Genomic DNA, 23,285 nt, shown 5'->3' with positions numbered 1-23,285 from the left:
GCACGTGAACCAACCTTAACGCGACATAAAGGCTCTCGAGGTCGCTTCGGCTCAACCAAACGCGGTTTTTTTTTCCTCTCAAGTCACGGTCACTCACGCTTAAATAAAAATGACGGTGCATGATAGCGAAAACAAACGGGTAACGAAGCTCGTGAATTTCGTTCAGCCTTCTCGCAAAAATTTAATGCTTTAGAACAGAATCATCCTAGCCCACGAGGTTAGGCCTAAAGCGACCACCATGTGACGCCAGATGAACAAAGGGATCGAGCGCCCAAACGACAGCGGCGGAGGCCACAGAACCGAAAGGAAATTCGCTACGCACCTGGAGGTCCACCAGCTGAGTCGTTTTTCTTCTTGTCTTTGCGCTTTCCTGTCCCCATTTAGATAGCGGGCCACAAACACAAATGGCAATCACCGGAACGGACGTCTTGACTGCCTTCCGAGCCCCTGGAGAAAGGCAAAAAGGCTGCGTTGTTACTCTTTTATAGTGACCTTTTCCGCTCCGTGATTCGCTCATATGCTTCGCCACGAGCTGCACGTGTTCCGTCGTCATTGGCTGAGCTTGGAGACGTCATGCGCGTGCCGGCGCTTCTGCCTCCAAGAACGCATAAAGAAAAAAAAACAATGGATCCAAAGGAAATCGTCGTACGATACCGTGTTACCACTGCTCTTTATGGGAACGCTGAGTCCCGGCGCGTCTCGAACACGCGCGCTGTGGAACTCGAAGACTGCAAGTGGAGGGTAACTCCTCTTCGAAACCCAACTAGTCCTAGAGGCTATTTGCTGAGAGGGTCTAGTGGTGGTGGTGGTAGTGGTTTTATTAAAAATAATAGTAAAAAGGAAGGAAAAGATTTTTGCTAGCCCCGGCATCTGCCATCGATACTGAAGCACCTGAGCTGGGCCAGCGGAAATAAAGGACAGCAGGCAGAATGGAGAAATTAAATGAAAGAGGTGAGGGGACAGGAATAGAGGATAGGGGGAGAAGTAATATGTACAAACTATTTACACAATAAGAAATGTGTCCAGGTTGTGCGCGTGATTAGTTCATTTTAGAGGATTTAAATCACACACGCGCACAGCACTGTGTTGGTTACAACTGGAGTGGGGCGTCCAGTTATTAATCTTTCAAGGTAGAACTCGCGGAGTGTTCGGGTCTAGTTGGCAAAATACAGAGGCGCATACAGGGGTCACGGCCGTACAAAGTGAAAGAATGGGACGAGTGCTGCTAGCATTCATTTCTAATTTTGTCCAAGTCCGTGGTTTCAGCTCAGAGATCCGCATGACTGAGCCACCAGAAAGCGGCGAATAAAGAACTGTAGCGATTTGTCAACATTTCTGGCTTTTACCTATGTCTCTATGTATTTGTTAATGCATCCGTTTAATTAATTTTATTCCCACGTGCTGGCGTCTCGGAGTAAGGAGTGTGTTTTACTGTCCACATGTGAGGCGACAGTCTGAAAAATTGGATTTGGGGGGAAATAAAATGGCGCAGTATCTGCCTCACATATCCGCGGAACCCTGAACCGGACCGTAAGAGAAGGGATAAAGCAGGGACTAAGAATGAAGGAAGAAACAGGTGCAGTGGTGGAGGGCTCCTGAATAACTCGGACCACCTGGGGATCTCTAACGTGCACTGACATCGCACAGCATACGGGCGCCAATCTCAGAGTTAATGCCGAGTCGTTGCGGTGGCCATTGCTCTCGATGGAGGCCCCGATGCACGGTTCGCCGGTCACAACAGTAGCACTCGCTCGGCAAAGAGGAGCCGCCAAACTTTGACGTCTCCCTTTGTGCGAGGCGAAAAAAAACTCAAGTCGGCGACGCTAGGCCAGGCTTAGCTCAGCCGGAATACCTGATACGCGTCTCGCTGGCAATCTCCAACGCGGGCGTTTGATGGTATTGTAAGATTATCGCAGACATCCATGTCCGAGGTTATACATTCCCTAAGTTATCCATGTTGTTGCGATTACAGGATGATACAGGAAAGTGCACGGGCCTGCCGACGGGCTCTAGCTATGCGTAACCATGCAATGCCGCGTGCAAACTAAGGACAGTTCAGAGGTGTGAGAGGGACTACTGAAAGAAAAATGGTGCGCTCGATCAACTGCGACCGTAGGAGCGACGGTGGTTCTGGTGGGGCGCTATTTGTAGAGTCAGTTGTGTGGCGTTCGCAACATAGCGACAGCACGCGTCACAGCGCTCATGTAAGGATGGTGCCGAGCGTGTCTTCGTGATTAGGCGTTAGGTGCCTTAGCCAGAGGACGTGGGAACAAAGCCTGACAGCGACGGCCCCGTTTCGATGTATACGCGAAATTATTTAAAGAACCCTATGTGTTCGAAGTTACTGCAGTACCCCCCTATACGATGACCACGTTTGACTTCAACCTGCGTTTAATGGTGGCTATCAAATTAAGGCAAAGTGCCGAGTAGAATGGCAAAGCAGTCGCCACGTTTCGCTTGATGAGCGCGAACGGCAAGTTTAGTTTAAATATTTAGCTTAAACGCTTGTCGGCACCTCGTGTTCGGGAAAGAGGCCACGCTGGGTCGAACACTGCTGCCTACCACAGCAACGCCAGCATCAAGGAAGCGCCACGTGACAACGTTTAGCCGCCGCGGTGGCCCAGTGGTTACGGCGTTTGGCTGCTGACCCGACAGACACGGGTTCGATCCCAGCCGCGGCGGTCGAATTTCAATGGAGGCGAAATTCTAGATGCCCGTGTACTGTGCGATGTCAGAGCACGCTAAATAACCCCAGGTGGTCGAAATTTCCGGAGCCCTTCACTATTGTCTGAGTTGTTTTGGGACGTTGAACCCTTCAAACTAAACCAAACAATGTTTTCTTCCTTTTTTTGATGTTAGGAACGCTAGATGATAATGGAACTCCGTTACTGCAGAGTTGTGCTGCCGCCACACTCTTCATGAGCGCTTCTGATCGAATGTCGTGTAGTTCGCAAAGCGCTGAGACCTGATGCGGCAGCGCTGGGCTACGAAAAATTGGTTTTGCAAAAAGGAAACGGCGATGTAATTGTCTCGCTTCTCGGTGGAACAATCCGCTTTCAAACCAGCGCCCGTTCGAAAATAGAAGCAATGGTATCACCGTAGCGTTCTGCTACAATAAGGTGATGGTTACAACTTTATTGCCACAAAATGGAAGCCTGGATTAGTTGGGGCTGGTGCGAGGCAGTGTGGCCTCCAGTCGGGGGCGGCCTCTTGAGCTCGCGTGATGATGGCCAGCTGCGTTGTTTTCTTGAACTTGCCAAGAGCTTGTCCCATTCCTTCGCCGAGAGAGGTGGCAAGAATGTCATCGAAGAGGGTGGGCTATCGCATTAGGGCAGTGAGCGCACCCTCCGACCCGAATTTTACGAGGGACAGCCTGATCTCATTTCATGACATCACCCATCACTTTACACTGGAGAGGCGCGCTTATGCCCCTCCCCACAAGTTCACAAAAGCGCAGGAAGTTACCTGGCGCCGACTGCAAACACGCTCCCTTCTGAATCCGGCAGTGCTTCCCCTCAAGGACCCCCGACCAGTACGACCCAAACTGCCATAAATGTGGCGAAAGGGCCAAATACGACCACATTCTCTGAAACTGCGCAAATGATACGCTTCAGGCGGAGTTGATACAGCTCCCTTCTCCCGAGCGGTGGGACGCCGCGCTGGTGAGGTCGGATCCCAAGATTAAAGTATGGGCATTGCAGCGAGCCAATGAAGTCGCCGCTAGCCATGGTCTAGCGGCCATCTAGTATGTCTCCTGCAAACTGTTCTCGGCGCAATAAATGTTTTACAATCCAATCCATGAAAATTGAAAATTGGCTGTTGGGGACCCCCCGCGGTGGCTCAGTGGTTAGGGCGCTCGACTACTGATCCGGAGTTCCCGGGTTCGAACCCGACCGCGGCGGCTGCGTTTTTATGGAGGAAAAACGCTAACGGGCCCGTGTGCTGTACGATGTCAGTGCACGTTAAAGATCCCCGAGTGGTCGAAATTATTCCAGAGCCCTCTACTACGGCACCTATTCCTTTCTTCTTTCAGTCCCTCCTTTATTCGTTCCCTTACGGCGCGGTCCACGTGTCCAACGATATATGAGACAGATACTGCGCCATTTTTCTTCCCCCCCCCCTAAAAAAAAACAATTATTATGGCTGTTGCGGAAAGGAAATGGTGCAGTATGTCTCAAATCTCGGCGGAAACCTGAACCGCGCCGTAAGGGAAGGGATAAAGGAGGGACTGCGAAAAGAAAGCAAGAAATCCAGTAGTGGAGGGTTCCGGAATTATTTTGACAACCAGGGGACCTTTATTTATTACAATTGGTTTTTTGTGGAAAGGAAATGGCGCAGTATCTGTCCCGTATATCGTTGGACACCTGAACCGCGCTCTATGGGACGGGATAAAGGAGGGAGTGAAATAAGAAAGGAAGAAATAGGTGCCGTAGTGGAGGGCTCCGGAATAATTTCAATCACCCGGGGATTTTTAACGTGCACTGACATCGCACAGCACACGGGCGCCTTAGCGTTTTTCCTCCATAAAAACGCAGCCGCCGCGGTCGGGTTCGAACCCGGTAACTCTGGATCAGTAGCCGAGCGCCATAACCACTGAGCCACCGCGGCGGGTGGACCTTTAACTAGCACTAAAATTTCACAGCACAGGGGCGTTACCTCGTGTTCGAGAAAGAGGCGCCCCTGGGTCCAACACTGCTGCCGACCACAGCAACGCCAGCTTCAAGGAAGCGCCACGTGACAACGTTTTCTTTATTTTTTTATGTTAGGAGCAATATATTATGGTTTAATACCGTTGCCGCAGCGTTTCTTGCATTAATTTTGACGTTAGGAACGCTACATAGGGGTGGAACTCCAATGGCGCAGCATTGGGCTGCCACAACACCCTTCCAGACGGCTCCTGTTCGAATGTCGTGTAGTTCGCAAAGTGCTGAGACCCTATGCCGCTTAGAAAAATTGTTTTTGAAGAAAGGAAACGGTCCCGCTATCCTCCCTTCCTCTCCCCTCGCCTCTTTCTTTTTATTTCTCAATTCTGTCTGCTATTCGTTATTTCCGCCGCCCCAGCTCAGGTGCTTCAGTATCGATGGCACTTGCAGAGGCTAGCAAAAATCTTTTCCTTCCTTTTTACTATTATTTTAATGAAAAAAAAACACTACCACCAGAAAGAAACCGGCGTAGTAATCGTTTTTATGGAGGAGAAACGCTAAAGCGCTCGTGTGCTGTGCGATGTCAGTGCACGTTAAAGATCCCCAGGTGGTAGAAATTATTCCGGAGCCCTCCACTACGGCACCTCTTTCTTCCTTTTTTCTTTCACTCCCTCCTTTATCCCTTCCCTTAAGGCGCGGTTCAGGTGTCCAACGATATATGAGACAGATAATGCGCCATCTCCTCCCCCCCCCCCCAAAAAAAAGCAATTATTATTAAGTAATTGTCTCACTTCTCGGTGGAACAACCCGCTTTCAATCCAGTGTCCATTCGAAACCGCCGTAGCGTTCTACTACAATAAGGTGGTGGTTACAACTTTATTGCCACAAAATGGAAGGAACTAGGTGGGGCTCGTGCGAGCTCAGGGTAGCAGCAAGCCGGGGGCGACCTCTTGAGCTCGCTTGATGAGGGCCAGCTGCGTTGTTTTTCTTTAAGTGGCCAACAGCTTGACCCATTCCTCCGCCGAGGAGGCAGGCAAAAGTGTCGTCACAGCGGGTTTGCTAGCGCATTCCCGTAATATACGGTCTTGTGTGGCATGCGTCCCGTCACCACAGTGCGGGCATGCAGGGTCATATTCACCGTTGGTGATTAAACATAATCGGTAGGGGCTAAGAATGGCCTTTGTTAGTAGGCGTCTGAGTGCCGCGGCTTGCGCCCTGTCCAGGTCGGGGTGAGGAGCGGGATACGTGCAACTTAGTCCGCGATAAAAGTTTGTAATCTTCGCGTACGGGCGAGGCGCCTCGGCGGGGGCATCCGCTCCCGAGAGGTCTCCCGTCCCCCGGTTGGTGAAACCTACAGTAAGCCACTTTCAACTGTGCGTTTCTTCGAATGTCTCGCAGTTGCTGCGGCACTGTTCAGATTCACTTCTACCTATCATCCCTAGCTTCGAATGCCACGCTGTTCCCTTATGGTTTTTCTGTGGATTGTAGGCGTATTGAGTGTTTTCAGCTGTAGATTTGTGGAGGGCTATCCTATGCGCAAACGGTGTTGCTGTCGGCGCAGTGTGGCATAACCGGAAAGTTGCAGACAAGGGAACATCCACGTGTCCTTGAGCGATAAAGTGACACGTGGCCCTGGCAAACGGCGCCTCCGAGATTGTTCCTTGTGAGGCCGCGTAAACGCTATACTATTCCGAACAGACACTGTGTCGGTAGAGTTAGCATAGGCTGGCAAAGGGAAAGCTTAGATAACACACTCCTCCGTGGCTTGTACGCGCTGCAAGGGAAGGGACGAAAGAGGAAGTGAAAAAGAAAGAAGTGCAAAAGAGGCAGCGTAATAGAGGGCTACGCAGTAATTTCGACCGCTTTTCGTTCTTTACGAGCGCGCATGTTGCACAGCACACGGCCGCTATTGCGATATAAAGGGCCCCTGAAGTGTCTGAAATAGAGCGACTCGGTTGAGCACCGTAACAATCCAAGGGCCGCCTATAAAATATATACCAACGCAGCACTGTAGTGTTCCAAATACCCTACGCTACAGCTGCGTCCGGCATGGTTAGAGCAGGGATGAAAAGACGGATCTTTTGCTGAGACAGCCGTCGTCACTTCTGGGGAGGTAGTTGGTGCAACACATCATTTTCCTCTCAGTAGTTTCCCTCACACCTCTTTGAACTGCCCTTTGTTTGCACGCGGCAGTGGTTAGGCATAGCTGGAGCCCGTCGGCAGGCCCGTGCACTTTCCTGTATCATCCTGTAATCGCAGCAACATGGACACCTTAGGGAATGTACAACCTCGGACATGGATGTCTGCGATAATCTTACAATACCACCAAACGCCAGCGTCGGAGATCGCCAGCGAGACGCGTATCGGTTATTCCGACTGAGATAAGCCCGGGCTAGTGTACGCTGAGATAAGCCTGGGCTAGCGAAAATCGCACGCTGGCGCGAAGACTTAAGCTCGTTCGGTATTGGACATTTCAGGTACTGGAACAGAAACAAGCGGCTGTGGATAGAAACTGCGGGAGTATCGTAGGTGATCTACTTTGTGGGACGTCAGAGTGCCATATATTTTCTTTTAGGAACACAGAGAACTTCGAACTACCAAAAAGTTTTGCAAAATGAGATAACATAAAACATGCAGCTCTTGAGCCTGTGGACTGGAATTAAATGAAACACATCTGCAGAAATGTGGGCTGTTGGGAGAAGACGATGACGAAACACAAGAGACAATTAAGATGAGCGTCAACTTAACTGATTACGCATTTCCGGAAGAAAAAAAAACGCTTAAAACTAATAACGAAACACGAAGAACCATAGCGGTGGACTAGTCGTTTGAGCATCCGCCTCGCTTTCGGGAGGTGCGGGGTTCGATCCCCAGTGCCGCTGGGTGCCCACCGGTGATGCAATGGGTACAAGCTTTCTCCTCCCTGGTGCTCGGCTTGTTTACTGTGAAATGCTTGGGAAATGGTTCGTTGACCCCCCCTTGACTATAAGAAAAATAAACCTTGTGACATGGCGCTCTTTGGCCACAGATGCCCCTGCGCCATCAAAATGCACCACCATCATCATCATCAGCATCGAAACACGAACGCACACAAGTAATAAGAACGAGCGCTGGCTCAAGGCTAAGATGCGCCTGCAGAAGTAGGAAGGAAGCAGAGATTAAAGGGACACTCGGAACAATTTGAAATTGGCCAGTATCACAGATCACAGAATTCTGACGACAAAAAATCACTCGCATGAAAACGCACTATTACAAGGCAGGAAAGACAAAAAAATTGCACAGACATTTAAGACTGCTTACGTGTGGGAATGTGAAAGGATTACTGTACCTGGGCGAATGTATTGTTTAAGCGTAATGTCTGTACATGCGTTAAAGTTCTTTTGTACGCGTTTATGTGTATGACACCACCCCGAACGCTGTACAACGAACAGTTTGCGTCACAATATTGGTATGAAAGTCTATGAAGGCACACAACTGAAGGTCCATATGTCATCGGTTCGATTCCCTCTCGCAAGATAGCCTCAAACTCGGCCAGTATATATGCAAGCTTATGCGACGAGAAATCATATGACACCACTCGGAACGCTGAACGACAAACGGTTGCGTCACATCTTTATTATAAAAGTCTGAAAGGGCATAAAATTAAATATTTATATGCCGTCGGTTCGAATCCCTGTCGCAGGCTAGCCTCAAACTCGACTAGCACATGTAAGCTTTATACAATGAGAAATCGTATTACACCACCCGGAGCGCTGTATGAAAAACCGTTGCGTCACAGTTTTGGTGTGAATGTCATCACAAGGACGGCGCCTCATGGAGGTCGGTAAGTGGCGAGTACATACAGGCGAACGAAATCGCTAGGATTGTCTGAAGTGGTGTTGCTCGGCTTGCTGTGTGCGTCATACGGCGGCTTGATGACGCGACGCTATTTTTTCTTGCCATTGATGGAATTGTCTGTGCCATACTCACAGAAAAGCCTTCGTTCTCTTAAGGGAACTAATAATGTGTTCGCATTAAAAAAACGACGTACACGGGTCACTGCGCACTGCGTATTTAGCAAGCGCACTGCATGCTTCCACACCTAATTTTGAGGCGAACGAAATCGCTAGGATTGTCTGAAGTGGTGTTGCTCGGCTTGCTGTGTGCGTCATACGGCGGCTTGATGACGCGACGCTATTTTTTCTTGCCATTGATGGAATTGTCTGTGCCATACTCACAGAAAAGCCTTCGTTCTCTTAAGGGAACTAATAATGTGTTCGCATTAAAAAAACGACGTACACGGGTCACTGCGCACTGCGTATTTAGCAAGCGCACTGCATGCTTCCACACCTAATTTTGAGCGCGCATTTCAGTGGCTATTCCAGTTCTATTGCAATTCTATTTCAAATCTGCAGCAATTCTATTCTGATTCCATTCTAACTCTATTCTATTCCTCCCTGTTGGTGCAGCTGTAATTAGCAGTGCTGATTAGCAGTGCTAGAGGCCCGTGAACTGTGCGATGTCTTTCCACGTTAAAGATCCCCAGGTGGTCGAATTTATTCAGAGCCATTCACAAAGGGGTCCCTCATAGCCTGAGTCGCTTTGTGACGTTAAATGCCATTAAACCATAAAAAATAAGTTACTAGCTAACATTTCGTACTTTCCCGCATTTGATGACATCACTCAGTTTCGACCAATCGCGTCTTTCGTAACGCCGACACTGGGGCGACGCCGGTTTTTCGTGTCGTCCATAGGCATTTAATGTTTCCGCATTATTAATTGGATGACGTTGTCGGAGTGTGCCTTTAAAACGCTGGCGTCGACCTGTTCATAAAAGAAGAATCTATATCCGACAATGACAAATATGGCCTGCTCATATAAGTGGGGCCGTTTTTTCTGCTTTTCACGCAGCTGTTTACGTCGGCCACTCATTTGTTGAAAACGTCGCGAGCCGCTCTTTCTGCAGCCCCGACAGACGACAATGACCACGCCGTCGTCTTGAGGCCGCACTGTATACGCAATGACAGAACATATTAGGATGGGAGCCGCCGCCGTGGCTCAGTGGTTATGGCGCTCGGCTGCTGGCCCGAAAGGCGCGCTTTCGATCCTGGCCGCGACGGTCGAATTTCGATGGAGGCGAAATTCTAGAGGCCCCTGTACTGTGCGATGTCAGTGCACGTGAAAAAACCCTAGGTGGCCGAAATTTCCAGAGCCTTTCACTACGGCTCTCTCATAGCCCGAGTCGCTTTGGGACGTTAAACCCCCATAAACCATACTAGGATGCGACGCAGCGGCAAACCGCGAGGCCGCAGAGAAAATGAAGTTGGCAGCCATGCTGCTGGCCCGCTGGCCCGTCAGTCTGGCCCTCAGGTGACGTAAGTAGTGCGATGCAAAGCGCTGCGCTGAGCGATCGACGTCACAGGCGCTCGTTGACTTACGGCGTGAAGCAGCCCGCCAGGGTGACTTTCTTTTTTTTCGCCTCGTAAAGCGCGATGAAGGTTTGTTGGGGAATATTTTATTTTTCTTAGCTTGATTGCGCGGACGAATTCTGCAAATACAGCATGTCCCCTGTAATAAAAATGATAGAGATCACTAACGTGCTCAGTTAATTAACGAATTAAATAAAGCATTCTGCCGCTTACCTGGTGCCCGCCGTCACTCCCAGTATAGCCTTAGGGATAAAATAAATCTAACGCAAGTCGGCCGTTTTTTTTCAGTTTAGGATCTTCTGAAGAAAAAAAATACAACTGAAGTATCCTTGATGTGTGAGCGGCGCTGAGGGACAGGTAATATTGAGGCTTTCGTAATGTAAAGACGAGAGCAACTAATCCTCCGGTCTTCGACAAAAGATCTACGAGTTCCCCGGAGAAAAAAACAATCAGCAAAAGTTGCTAATTGCGCAACCAGGACAAAACTGAGACACGCTCAGTGCTTAAGTCTGCAGCGCAAAATGGTATTCAGTAAGGTGCCAGAACATTTAAGGCCCAAGATCTACAACATACCACAAAACCAAATACATCACTGCAGCAAAATAGCGAAGGAAATTAGAGGCGATAAGCACCCTCACAAATGCGTACTTACGCCGAAGCTGGGCTGTCCGTGCTGTTGAATTTGCGGTTGCGTTCTCCTCACGTCCGTTACACCTACAAGCCATTCAGCCTCTACAAACCTCTTCTTCATCTTTGATCAGCGTGGCCAACTTCAACGCGGGCGCTTGTAGTAAATATTTCCGGACTATATTTACGAATAATATTGCTTCATTATCACATGATCGGCCCTTCTAGAGACGATGTGCCAATGGCAGAAGATTGTGAATCAAGAGTATTTCCGAAACACCACTGAAACCTGCAGAAAATGAATACCCAACAATTGCCCACAGAAACCGCTGTACTACATCGGGGCTATCTTCTGTTTCTACACAGCATTTTTAAGATGAGCGGATTATCAGCACCTGAGATATTCTGGGAGCAGGAAAGTTTGCCGATCTCGGCAGCTTGAAGTATCTCTGACGAGACTGCGAGGCGACATCCCTCCTCTAAATTTCCATCTACGTAGGTCTGGTTTGGCGCTATCTCCCCTCTGGCCATTTTGCCGTGAGCCTGGATCTATTAATAATAATAATAATAATAATAATAATAATAATAATAATAATAATAATAATAATAATAATAATAATAATAATAATAATAATAATAATAATAATAATAATAATAATAATAAGTCGCCTCTATTGTCGCCATTTCACCTCCTTGAGAAGAAGGTTTCTGGACGAGCCCTTGCAGCATTTTGGCCTTAATTTGAGCAGCCCGCTCTTGCCACCATTGGGCGCCACCGCACTTGGGTACATCCACAGATGTTTGTACCGTTGTTCAAAATTTCTTGCTGGAATCTCATCGACTGTCTTGCTAAGTGTTGCAATATTTCCTTTTCTATCCATTATTATTTTTTAATTAATTATTCTTATTTAATCCCTATATTTTTTTCACATAAAAACTCATCCCTTTTCTGTTCATGCCTTTCTTGAGTTAGAATCCATCGGTGTTTCACTCCCGCGTGCTTTTCTTTTGCTTTTACCGAGTACAGGTGAATAGCAACCTCTGCCTCTGATTCTTGGCCGATCCCCTAGTGTGGGTATGTGCCATATTTTGATAGGCCAACAACAACAACAACAACAACAACGACGACGACGACGACGACGACGACGACGACGACAACAACAACAACAACAACAACAACAACAACAACAACAACAACAACAACAACAACAACAACAACAACAACAACAACAACAACAACAACAACAACAACAACAACAACAACAACAACAACAACAACAACAACAACATTCTTTCCAAGGTCACCTGGATAATATGAGCAGCTTGCATTCATAGTAAAACGCGGTGATATATGTAGTGTTATGATTTCTATCTCTCATTCAGCCCTTCTGTATATGCTACGCAGCCGTCTATACAATGAACACTTATGATGATTGCACGGATTTTATTGTTAGAGTTGTTGCTGGAAAGTGCAAATGGAAGTGTTTGCCGCAGAGTGCGGGCAGAAAATTGGGTCAGTGAAAATCGCGCTGGCAGGCATTTGCCCCTCAAAAGACTGGAAACTTGAAAGGCGCTCAAAGTTTTGTGATTTAGCTTACTGACTTCCTCCATCCCTAAAGAGGTACAAGCGCCAGCGCCGCTTAGAGCTACCTCTCCGCGCGTCTAAGAATGAAAGGTTCACTGGTCGCATGACATGGGGGATCAAAGTTCTCTTCGCTGTTAAAAAGTTTCTGTCTACTAGAAGAAACATGAAGAACCATTGCAAGCAGGGTAAGCCTGGTAGAAAGCACAGTATCAGACGGATGAAAATGACCTTTTCTAAGACCCACAGTCACTGGTCGGTGTGAGAGCTTGTCCATATTCCGGCAATAATTTTACTCGAGGTACACAAATAAACACTGCTTTCTCTTTTTTTTTCTTTTATTTAAAGCGAAAATATTTATTATATGCTAGGTAAAGCAGTCGTCGCGTAGGCCGGAGAATCACCTTGAACGACCTTCAGTCCAACCACGTTAGCCGTGTATGACCATATCTGGTACACCTATGGTGCCGAACCCTTGACCTCTTACCTTTAGTTGACCTCTGATCTTTGGGTTGACCTTTGATCTTAGGAACATCCGAAGGGTTCATGTGAACCCACGTGATGACATCCGATTGGGGTGTCGTAAGACCATGTGAGACCACGTCATAACCACGTGGTCGTGTGGGTACACATAGAACGGCTGTCGCGAGCGAGTAGCGGAGCTGCCATGGACGAACCTCCGACGCTTAGCAAGCGTGCTTGCTTTTCGCTGAATTCCAGGGTCAGCCAAGTTAAGACACTGCAAATTCTTTTCCGCGAAGCCTCGCAAGATAGCGCTGAAAAAAAAGACATTGTTGCTGTGAGAACAAACACTGTATGAGGTATAGGAAAGAACAATGCTATAGGTCGACAGCGAGGATGATTCGTGGCGAAGCTTTCTACGCCCCATCTGTCCATTGTTTTATCATCTCCTGTCCTCTGATACGCATGTACATCGACGACAGATGTTTTGTAATTCATTTAGCCAACTGTCCGAAGCTTCTAATTAAGATACTTGGCTCCCCACTGTCCCCGGCGTATTGTGCAAGCCTTAAAAGCACTATAGCGCGTGACGAAAGTAGAAGGCGCCGACCAAAAGAAAGGATGGGATGACGTTTCGGCTACCCCACGGGAGCTCCCCTGGGGAAGCCGAAACGTCGTTCCATCCTTTCTTTTGGTCGGCGCCTTCTACTTTCGTCATGTACCATCCCGACCCGACAGGTTTCCGTCAGACTCTAGACTTCGAGCCCTATAGCGCCCGGCGCACAGTTGTCAGGATGAAAACTGAACATGAAAAGTGTGCAGTCTCTACTCCTTGAGTTCTGTCAAATGAATCAGTGAACAAAGGGTACTGGGCACACACAAACAAAGACGACCCTTCATGTCCTTCTTTGCGTGTGTTGATAATGACTGACTGACCGATTCGGTAATAAACGCGATCCCTTAAAGAAGCAATCAGATTGGTTATATGGTCACGTCATGTGGTTTTGGTGCGACGATACGGCACTCACAACCAATCCGAACTTTCTTGTCACAACGCCGACGCCGGCTTTCCCGCCGAACGGGGCCTTTAATGCCACTGCGTTAATAAATCGCAGTAGATGGAATCGCAGCAAACTGTTCCACGTCGATCACAAGGCGACCACTTTGTTGGGGTTATTTTGATATGAGCTTTAGTGCAACACGCGTAGGAACGACCTGTCTCAGGCAGTGCCGAAGAACGCTGTTTGCAGTGAAGTGATTGGGACTGCCATGAAATAGGCGAATTATTTGAGAACCGGCTACATTCACTGCGTAAAACAATAGCTCCTCATGCAAGAATAGTCGCATTATGCTGCAGTAGCTTGCATGATTTACAGAGCAATGAGAAGCACCACTCAGTAACACTGCTCCTGTTGGAAGCTTATGAGTATATGTACAACCACGTAGATCGCGTGCTCTCTGAAGTCATATCATCAGCCACGGCTAACTGCGGGTAAGAGCAAGGGGATTTCACCCATTTACTGCGCATATAACATGAACCGTCGCGTCGGCTTTGTGGCATTGGCGGTCCGCTGCTCATCCCAAGGTAGCGGGAACGAATGCCGCGGTCGCAGTGGTGGAATTTTGATGGAACCTCAGGTGGTCTAATTTAGTCTGGAGACTTCCACCACGGCGTCCCTCCTAGCCCGTGTGGCGATGCGGAAAGTTGAACCCCACATAAGCACCTATTTGAACACTAAATTTCATGATTCCAGCGGAAAAAGAAAGACACCGCCTGCACTGAAGTGCACGGATTGAAACTCACGGATAGCCTGTGGCTTATTGGCGGAAATGTAGAACACACGCCGAAGAAGATAAACAAACGGGAAAAAACTTCGCTACTGTTTTCACAAACATTCTTCGACGTTCACATTGGATGCAAGCGACAGCAAAAGTCGAAAGCATTGTTTGGTTCGTGGTTTATGGGAGTTTAACGTCCCAAAGCAACTCAGGCTATATGAGAGACGCCGTAGTGAAGGGCTCCGGAAATTTCGACCGCCTGGGGTTCTTTAACGTGCACTGACATCGCACAGCACACGGGCCTCTAGAATTCAGCCTCCGTCGAAATTCGACCGCCGCGGCCGAAATCGAACCCGCGTCGTTCGTGCCAGCAGCCGAGCGCCATAACCACTGAGCCACCGCGGCGGCTGAAAAGGCTGAAAGCATTGTAAAGCACTCTGTAAAATGTTAGCACTACTAGGGAACTTTTTTTTTAGAAGGGGAAATCTGTACTCTCATGCTTACGTCGCACAGCAAATCAAGACACTTGCTATCCAAGAATATCGAACCCATTTATTAACGTGAAACAGTAGATTACGAAACAGCACGTCAATGTATTAGTTCACAGACACACAAAAAGAAGAGAGACCTACGGTATAAATTCGAGCCGCAGGCGGAGTTTGTTGCTACCAATCAAGACATGCCCGCCAAATTTCTGAACAGGTATCTTATCTGACCGTCCTAAAAACACAACTTTCTTACGATATTCAGCAAGAGGTCTAGTTAGTTCCTGCGAAATTGCACTCTCTATAGCCAGTTCCCTTGTGCTGTCGCAAGGGTTGATGAAAAGCAGCTTAATCTTTTTCTCCATGGGCCACTTAAGGAACCTGTCGAACAAGCCTTCGATCATATATACACGAAGCCAAACCTTCGAGTCACTAAGGCATAACCTGGGTACAATAAGGTACCCATAGTGGTAGCTAGGTCGGCCATCGTTACCTGTAAAATACTGGGCAGAAAGTGGGGCTTTCGTGCAAAATTCAGTCCAGTCTTCTACGGTCCATTCGTACGGTACGGATTTGTTCAGGAAGTCGTTAGTGCTACTGAGAGACGCTACAAACCAAAAGTTCCATAGCTTTCAGTTCGTCGTCTACTATCTCCGTTAGCTTCTCGGCTGTCTCCGAAGATGTAGCTCCGGCATCAGCGAGTCTGCGGTCGCCACGGAAGGCTTCTACGATGCTCGCCTTCAGACCCAGGACGTTCCGCTGACACTCCCGGCTGATCACCCCCTTCACGGCCCGCACGCTTCCCGCCATCGCCTGTCTGATCTCCGTAGGTGCTTGACCCCAGCGCTTATCTAATGCTGCCGCGGTTTCCGCCCGGCACACAGCAGCAGTTTTCAGCACTGCGGTACTGAGGGCATCAGACACTATTGTGGACAACGTCGCCATCGCATTTTTCATGTAGAGATGTTCCTCCAGCAAGTCTAGCTTGGTATGCAGAACGGCATTTTCTTCCGAGAGTTTGTTCAACGCTGCTTGCACTGCACGGTATTCAAGTAAAGTGGCCTCGGCCTGGGCCCTAAGCACCGGAATAATATTTTCCAGTGCGACTGTCGCTGCATCGGCTGTACTGGTGGACTGCGTTGCAAAGGTGCTACCGGCCTCAGAACGAAAGCGGTCTTCGAATGAATCCAGCTTCCTACGCACGGCGGCATTGCCTTCCAATATTTTCCCCAGCGCTTCTTTTACTTCCATAAAGGCGTTGGCAAAGTTGTCGTCCAGCGGTCGCTCGCGTGGGCAGGACGGCACACAGTCGCACTCCAGATGTTCCGCAATGTCCCGATGCAAGACCTCCTCGCTGCACCTGGTACAGCTCACGGCGTGGAATTGGCAGGCGTTGGTAAAGTGCTCCAACATGGCGGACGCCACACCCTCGTTGTCGCAGCCGTGCTCAGCGTTCCAGCAGCGTACCTTCCTGCCAAGGATACCGTCCCTGCCGATGGTTGTCCACGCCACGTCATCCTCCTGGAAAGGCTCTTTGTCCAGTGGGCAGTGGCTGCGCTTGGCAGAGGCACCGTCGTAGCAGGACTGGCAGAGGAGGTGGCGACAGGCCAACATGGCCGCCGAGGAGGGAACGAGACAGCAGGCACTGCACACTCTGCTCGACGGGAACGGGCTCACGAAACACGTCGGCCGCCAGTCCAGACCGGTGCCGAAACCGAACACTGTCTGCGCGCTCGCGGGCGCCATGGCTGGAGCACACCGACAGGTGCTCCAACTTCGAGCGTCTCTCTCACAGCAGAATGAGAGTGCCGTCTTCCCGTCAGCGACAGTTATCAAATATTCCGTTGTTCTTATCAGATACAGGAAAGGGTGTAGGAGAAAGAAAGCTCGATTGCAAAACAATCAGCGCGGTATGGAGCGAACGGGTCGATGACAATAGCACCGCGTTTTGGATGCGTTGGCAGTAATTAGAAAGTACTTTCTCTACTTCGAATTTTTCTTCAGAATTAACGCGACGGCTGTAAAAAGGTCGTTTTTAACCGAAGTGAGGCGCAGGCACTTTCAAAGGGAGAAAACGTTTCGGCGATCGCTCATGAAAACGGCTACGAAACGGCTGGCGAGTGACACCTGGCATTCACAGCGAAGATCTTGAGTTCAAATCAAATCAAGTCATATCAAATTTATTTCTACTTTGAAAAGGTACAGACAGCAAAGGCGCAGAAAAAGCTGTAAGATACAGCTTGACAAAGCCGCAGCCCCCTTTCGCATGGCAGCGACTTGACAGCAAGGGTTAGAAAACAAAGGCAGTTGGTCAACGCATTAACAGTTACACAATATTGAAACTATAAAATAAAATGAGACAGCTCTATACAATATTAAATCGACATTCACACTCGATAAACACAGATAGCGAATGAAAAGAATAAACATATTCTACATCTCTACTTACATACCACGCAGAGATTTCTTTGACGAACAAAATTATTATATGCGCATGTATTTAACAGGGAAGGAAGAGTGAATTACAGGCGTTCTGTACCTGAATTTATTCGAGGAGTCGGCACTACCCATGTCTCCGAGTACCTTGTCGTGTAGCTGGCTTCTCGGACATGTAATTCAGCAAGGTTACGTATGTAGTTTACATTGCAACGTATTTCAAGTTTAGAACGGATACTTTTACGATATTTACAAAAGTTGTGAAATTTTACCACACCGCTTTGTAGAAAAAGATCCGCGCTTGGCTAGTCCCAGGGGACATTCTAAATAAGACGAAGGAACTTCTGCAGAAAATAGATACGTTGAAGACAGCTATCCGTGGCTGTACCCCACACTAATTGGCAGTAGGTTAAACAGGAGTAGAAAAGGGAATTAAAGAGGAGTAGCTTTATTTTCTTGGAATGACATATCTCAGCCGACTTATGACCCCGGTTAGTTGAGCCAGCTTCGTTGCTATATGGTCTACGTGGTGATACCAAGTCATGTTGGAAGAAAAAACTATTCCTAGACATTTAAATTGTTCAACGAAATCTATATACCGCGAGCTTAGTTTAATCACTATGGAGGAAAGAAGCATTTTATTCTTAGGACAAAAAATAACATCTTGAGTTTTCTTATCATTTAAACACATACATTTGGATACGGACAATTTTTGTAATTCAATCATGGTGTGATTGCATTCCTGAACAAGGAGATAAAGATCATTTCCAGGAAAAAAAAATGCTTGTGTCATCAGCGTAGATAATAAATGTTGCTGCGGAATTAATGTTAGAGATAACATTTACATATATATTAAAGAGTAATGGTCCCCATATACTTCCTTGTGGGACACCAGAAGTAATACGTTTTAGTTTATATTTCATATTGCCTATGCATACAGCTTGTTTTCTGTGCGATAGATACGATTTCAGAAGCATCTGGGTCTGCCCTCGAATACCATGACACTCTAAGTTTTTTAGGAGTACACACTGGCTCACTAGATCAAATTCCTTCGAAAAGTCTACGAAGACACCAGTAACGATGGCCTTCTTTCCAAACTGTGTTAGTATATATTCCTTTTGCTCGAGTAGCGCTAATTCGGTAGATTGATTTTTACAAAATCCAAATCGACTTCGTGACAAAAGGTTATGCTTGTAAATGAATTGAGACAACCCTGTATGTAGCACTTTTTCAAGAGCCTTGGAAAAGGCAGGGAGTATAGATACTGGTCTATAATTTCCTAAATCGTTACGGTCACCTTTCTTATACAGAACCATTACTTTGGCTATTTGCATTTTGTCAAGAATTATACTGGTAGTAAAACATAAATTAAATATATTCGCAAGAATAGGGGCAATAACTGCTACAACATGCTTCAAAGGCCTGACTTGAATGCCATCTCTGTCACAAGCATGGCTGTTATAAAGATTCTGTATGACTGATATCAATTCTTCTTGTGTAACCGTGTTCAAAAATATTGCATTATTATTGCAGGAAATATTAATTGCAAGTTGTAAGGAACTTGTAATAATATAATGTAAATTGTAAGGAATATACTGTAAGGAACTAATTTACTGTAACTAATATTGTAAATTGGCGCGAAGATCTGAACGCACTCTGCCTTCAGCTAATTAACTTTTCCTAAAGCTCTTTATTCCTGATGGCGTGGAATAGGCGAGGTGTTTTAAAAACTTCTTTCAGATCAGTTCCTGCACCCCCGACACTAATTCTGCTTTAGGAGTGGTTAGCTATGATTTTCCTACTAAGTCATTTATAGCTTTATTGTAGAATTGTGAAAACAAACTATTGTCTGAGATGAAAGTGAAACTCTGTCTCCGGCCCTGATGGCATTGCGTTTGTTGTGTTCAAATCCTGTACACCTACTTTTGTGAAATTTCGGGTTGTCTCATTCGAACTGTCAAAAAAATCAGAACTACAGTGAGATTGTAAAACAGATTACATTGTTCCAGTACAAAACACAATGGTTCTCAATGTCTCCTTTCAAATTACACTCCCGGCATTTCGCAACCAAGTGCATGACTGAATTCTGCATAGCTCAGGAAAAGCGAAGGCTCAACCCAAAGACGACTCAATGGACTTTCAGAACATTAGAACTCTATGGGACATGGAAGCATGAATGAAGGTGAAGACATTATTTGATTGCCAGAGCGCATTCTTCGCTCTGTTGTCGGAATACGCAATATCTTCCAGCATTAATTGACACAAAACGGAAAATTATTTCTCACCCGAATTCTCACCACGGCTTCAGGGCATGCCACACCAGCGCGACACAACTGATTTCAGTTTACCTATTACATTTCTTTACATTACATTTTTTTTCCGGCAGACAAGGCGACAGCATGTAGGTAGTCTTTCTGAATGGCCTTGGCGCGGCTCTGGGTTCATTTCTTTTTCTTTTAAAACTCTCCTAGCTTGGCTTGCCGAATGGTATACTGGCATAGCTTCAAGTTCATTTGGCAAAATAAACATTAAAATTGTAATAAATGGAATAGAATCAGAAATAATGTCGACCCTGTCAGGTGCCCCGTCGGGGTTTGTATCGGGACCCCTTTAAGTTTTATCAAATATTTAAACATAAGCTTCGATATGACAGGACAGAATGAATTACATGCTGGCGTTCGTAATGCATTATAATGATTTTGATAATCACGAAGACGCCACTGCGTAGCAGTCAGAGCTAAGCCGCACTTTTGCGCTCTATCAAAATTGGCATGTGACAATAAGTAGCGCGAGTTTTTTCACATGCGGGCTTGTGGGAAGCGCGTGTACGTAGACAAAGATGACAGGTATAACATAACTAAACTTAAATAGTAATGCAGACAACATAACAACAAAAAGCTGGCCCGGCAATTATTGAGTTAGAAGAAATTCAAGCAAACCAAGAGAGAGATAAATGTATACTGATTAGACACGCAGATAGTTCGGCAGGAAAGATGGATATCAGGCCTGCTAATCTGCCCCGGGGAAGGGAAAGAGAAGAAAGAGGGTCGTCATGGGTGAGTATGTGGCGAGAAGAGAGATCAACCATGATCATACCCAGAAATTCCGAACAAAATCATATTTGAGCGGGAAACCGTTTATGAAAGAAATTTCTTCATATAATGCAAGATTTCACTACAGCGATCAGTATATGTGCAGATAACCCGACGGCAGTCGTGTATTTTTTTTTTTCTAGTCACGTTTTTGTTATCGCAAAAAGTATTCCCCAATGTTTTTCTATCGCAGGCTTAACTGTTCGATGCGATCGATGGAAACACTGTAAAGGAAATATTTTGCTACATATCATTAGAATGGACCATTGCCTTCGATATTTCCTTAAGAGTGTCTAACAACTTTCAAACTTTCAAACTTTTTCCCCGAGAAAGATGGACACGGAATGCACAGAGAGGTACTACGCGTTTTAGAAGTGCGTTTTAGTCTGAGAGTATGCAGCTGCGGCGTAGTACTCTGACTCAGTAACCCTCGCTAACATGTTGGAAGCCACCCGAAATAATGTAGCGCGATTCGTAAGAAACTCTTAATATATCATGTTAACGATAACATCACCACGCTCTAAAAAACACGATCAAATGGGAAACGCTTGCGGGCCGCCGCAGCGTAGCAAAAATATATTCAATGTTGAATAACATAGGTCACAGTCATATTGCAATCAACCGCTCCGTTTTCAGGGTCCGTGAAAAAGGCGCTTGAGGTTGGCTATAATACGTTTGCATTATGTACAGTGCAGGCCACCGAGTGTTCATGCCGCGTACACGACCTCAAAAGCGGAGCGATCATTTACAATTTATTTTGAAATTTTTAAAAATTACGAAAATATCTTGATGACAAGCCCCAGTACTCGGGTTCCCGGGTGGCATGGGACCAACACATGGGGGAACAGTGCCGCCCCTGGGCATGCGCGTGCTCGCTTGCACCGAGTAACACCCCTAAAAAAGATGACGATAGGTATACAACGATGCAATTGTCGTCATCTTCCATGGAAACTTCTTTGTTTATTCTTCTACACCTTGGCCAATCCCCCCGCGTGGGTATGTGCCATATACCTGGGGCGAAGAAGAAGAAGAACGCTGCCAACAACCTCTCACGCTGAATACCTTCATTCCCACAGGAAGTCTAGACAGGTACACCCAGTACCTCATGTATCGCTCGTCCAGGAGGAGGAATGTAATCTCCGCAAATTACAAACTCACTTTTACACAACAGCCGGGCCACACCAATAGAACCCTGTGTCTTAATTAGAGCCCGGAATTTCAACGCTGTGAGGCAAAATTCACATAATTTCACATCTTGTAAGCATTCCAAAGCCCTCAGAGGAGCAGTGTCAGGCCTATCTGCTCAGCGAGGACCCTGGCCCAAAATAGGGGCTAATCCAAACACCGCACGTCACAGCAGGCACGGCGGGACTGCTGGACTAGGCGTCCCACTCAAGGCACCCAAAAATCTTTATCGTCAATGAAGATGTGTTCGCTTGGTCTTTAACCACCAGCTCTAGCAACAGCTACCCTCCGGCATCCATTTCGACCAACGCGATCCCCATCACCAGGCTACCACAACTGATGGCTTCCAGACAAAGATGACAAGCAATAGCCTTGGTACGCTAAACTTATGTCTATTGTCACCATCTTAAATCCGTTACGGCATCACTATTAGACCTATTATACGCTGAGCTTACGTGCATTGTCACCATCCTAACTCCATTAAAGCATCACTATAAGAGAACTTTCATCTACTTTCTGGTCGGCGCCCTTAGACGGTCGTTTAAGCACCGTCCTTTGTCCTGCACAGAATATATGGCCTAAGTGAGGGTGATAGCACGAACCACTCCTCTATAGTGACACACATGAGCGACGTCGCGCCTTGTGTTGCAACCGCCCGCATTTTCGCAATGTATACTACGGCAAAGTAATGTACAGCTTGTTTGGTGCTGAGAAAACAAATGGTGCCTTGCGTCTGTATAGCCACGATCTCGAGTTAACGTCGTCACACACCTTCTACGCCTACGGCAATGTCTGGCACACATCCTCGGATCTTTTCGCTTCCAAAGAGGGCGAGAGAAAAAGAACAGTTCTTCAGGAGGCTGCTGGGGCGTGATGATGATGAAAACATTTTAATGCGCCAAAAATTGGCTCTCGGTACCCCTATTCGAGTAATCTGTCGGATCTTGCAGGTGCTCTTGACCTTGTGGCTATCAGTATACGTGTCCCGATGCTGCCAGTAAACAGTCGGAAGGTGCCAAATGCGGCCGTCGTCTCGATTCTCTCTCTAATACGTGTTGCACGTTTTTCTAATTAACCACCCCACTGCACACGCCGAGATTTTCGCAAGGATTTATTTCAGACAAGCTTTGGTGATGACAGCCCACTAGAAATAGCCTAGCTCATTCACTGTGATGGAACGTTGTTCGCAGCAAAGCCTATTTTGCTGCAAAAAACATCCGCATTGAATATGCACCAGTTTCTGTAATTGCTCCAAGCAACAACCCCTTCATGCAAGAATAGAGGCTTTCCCTCATAGCTTGTACGCTAGAGAGCAAGGCAGCCGAACTACTCTAGACGGTTCTAACGTTGGGAGCGCATGCAATTACTATACGGCCCTGCAATGTGCCTACACAAATGATTGAGATTGCACGTTTTCTGGCTATAATAACAGTTACATGGAAGCGGACGACATAAATATTTGATTGTATCAGTCAATTCCCACCCATTCCACGCACCCTGAACCTCAACGACACATGCCGTGTAAGATACTCGCAATAGTTCGCACTAGGAACACCTTTAACCAGCGCTCTTTACGGAGACTCCCA

Source organism: Amblyomma americanum, chromosome 1 (genome assembly GCF_052857255.1).
Source record: "Amblyomma americanum isolate KBUSLIRL-KWMA chromosome 1, ASM5285725v1, whole genome shotgun sequence".
In the NCBI taxonomy this organism is placed as follows: Eukaryota; Metazoa; Arthropoda; class Arachnida; order Ixodida; family Ixodidae; genus Amblyomma; species Amblyomma americanum.
This window is presented reverse-complemented; position numbering follows the sequence as displayed.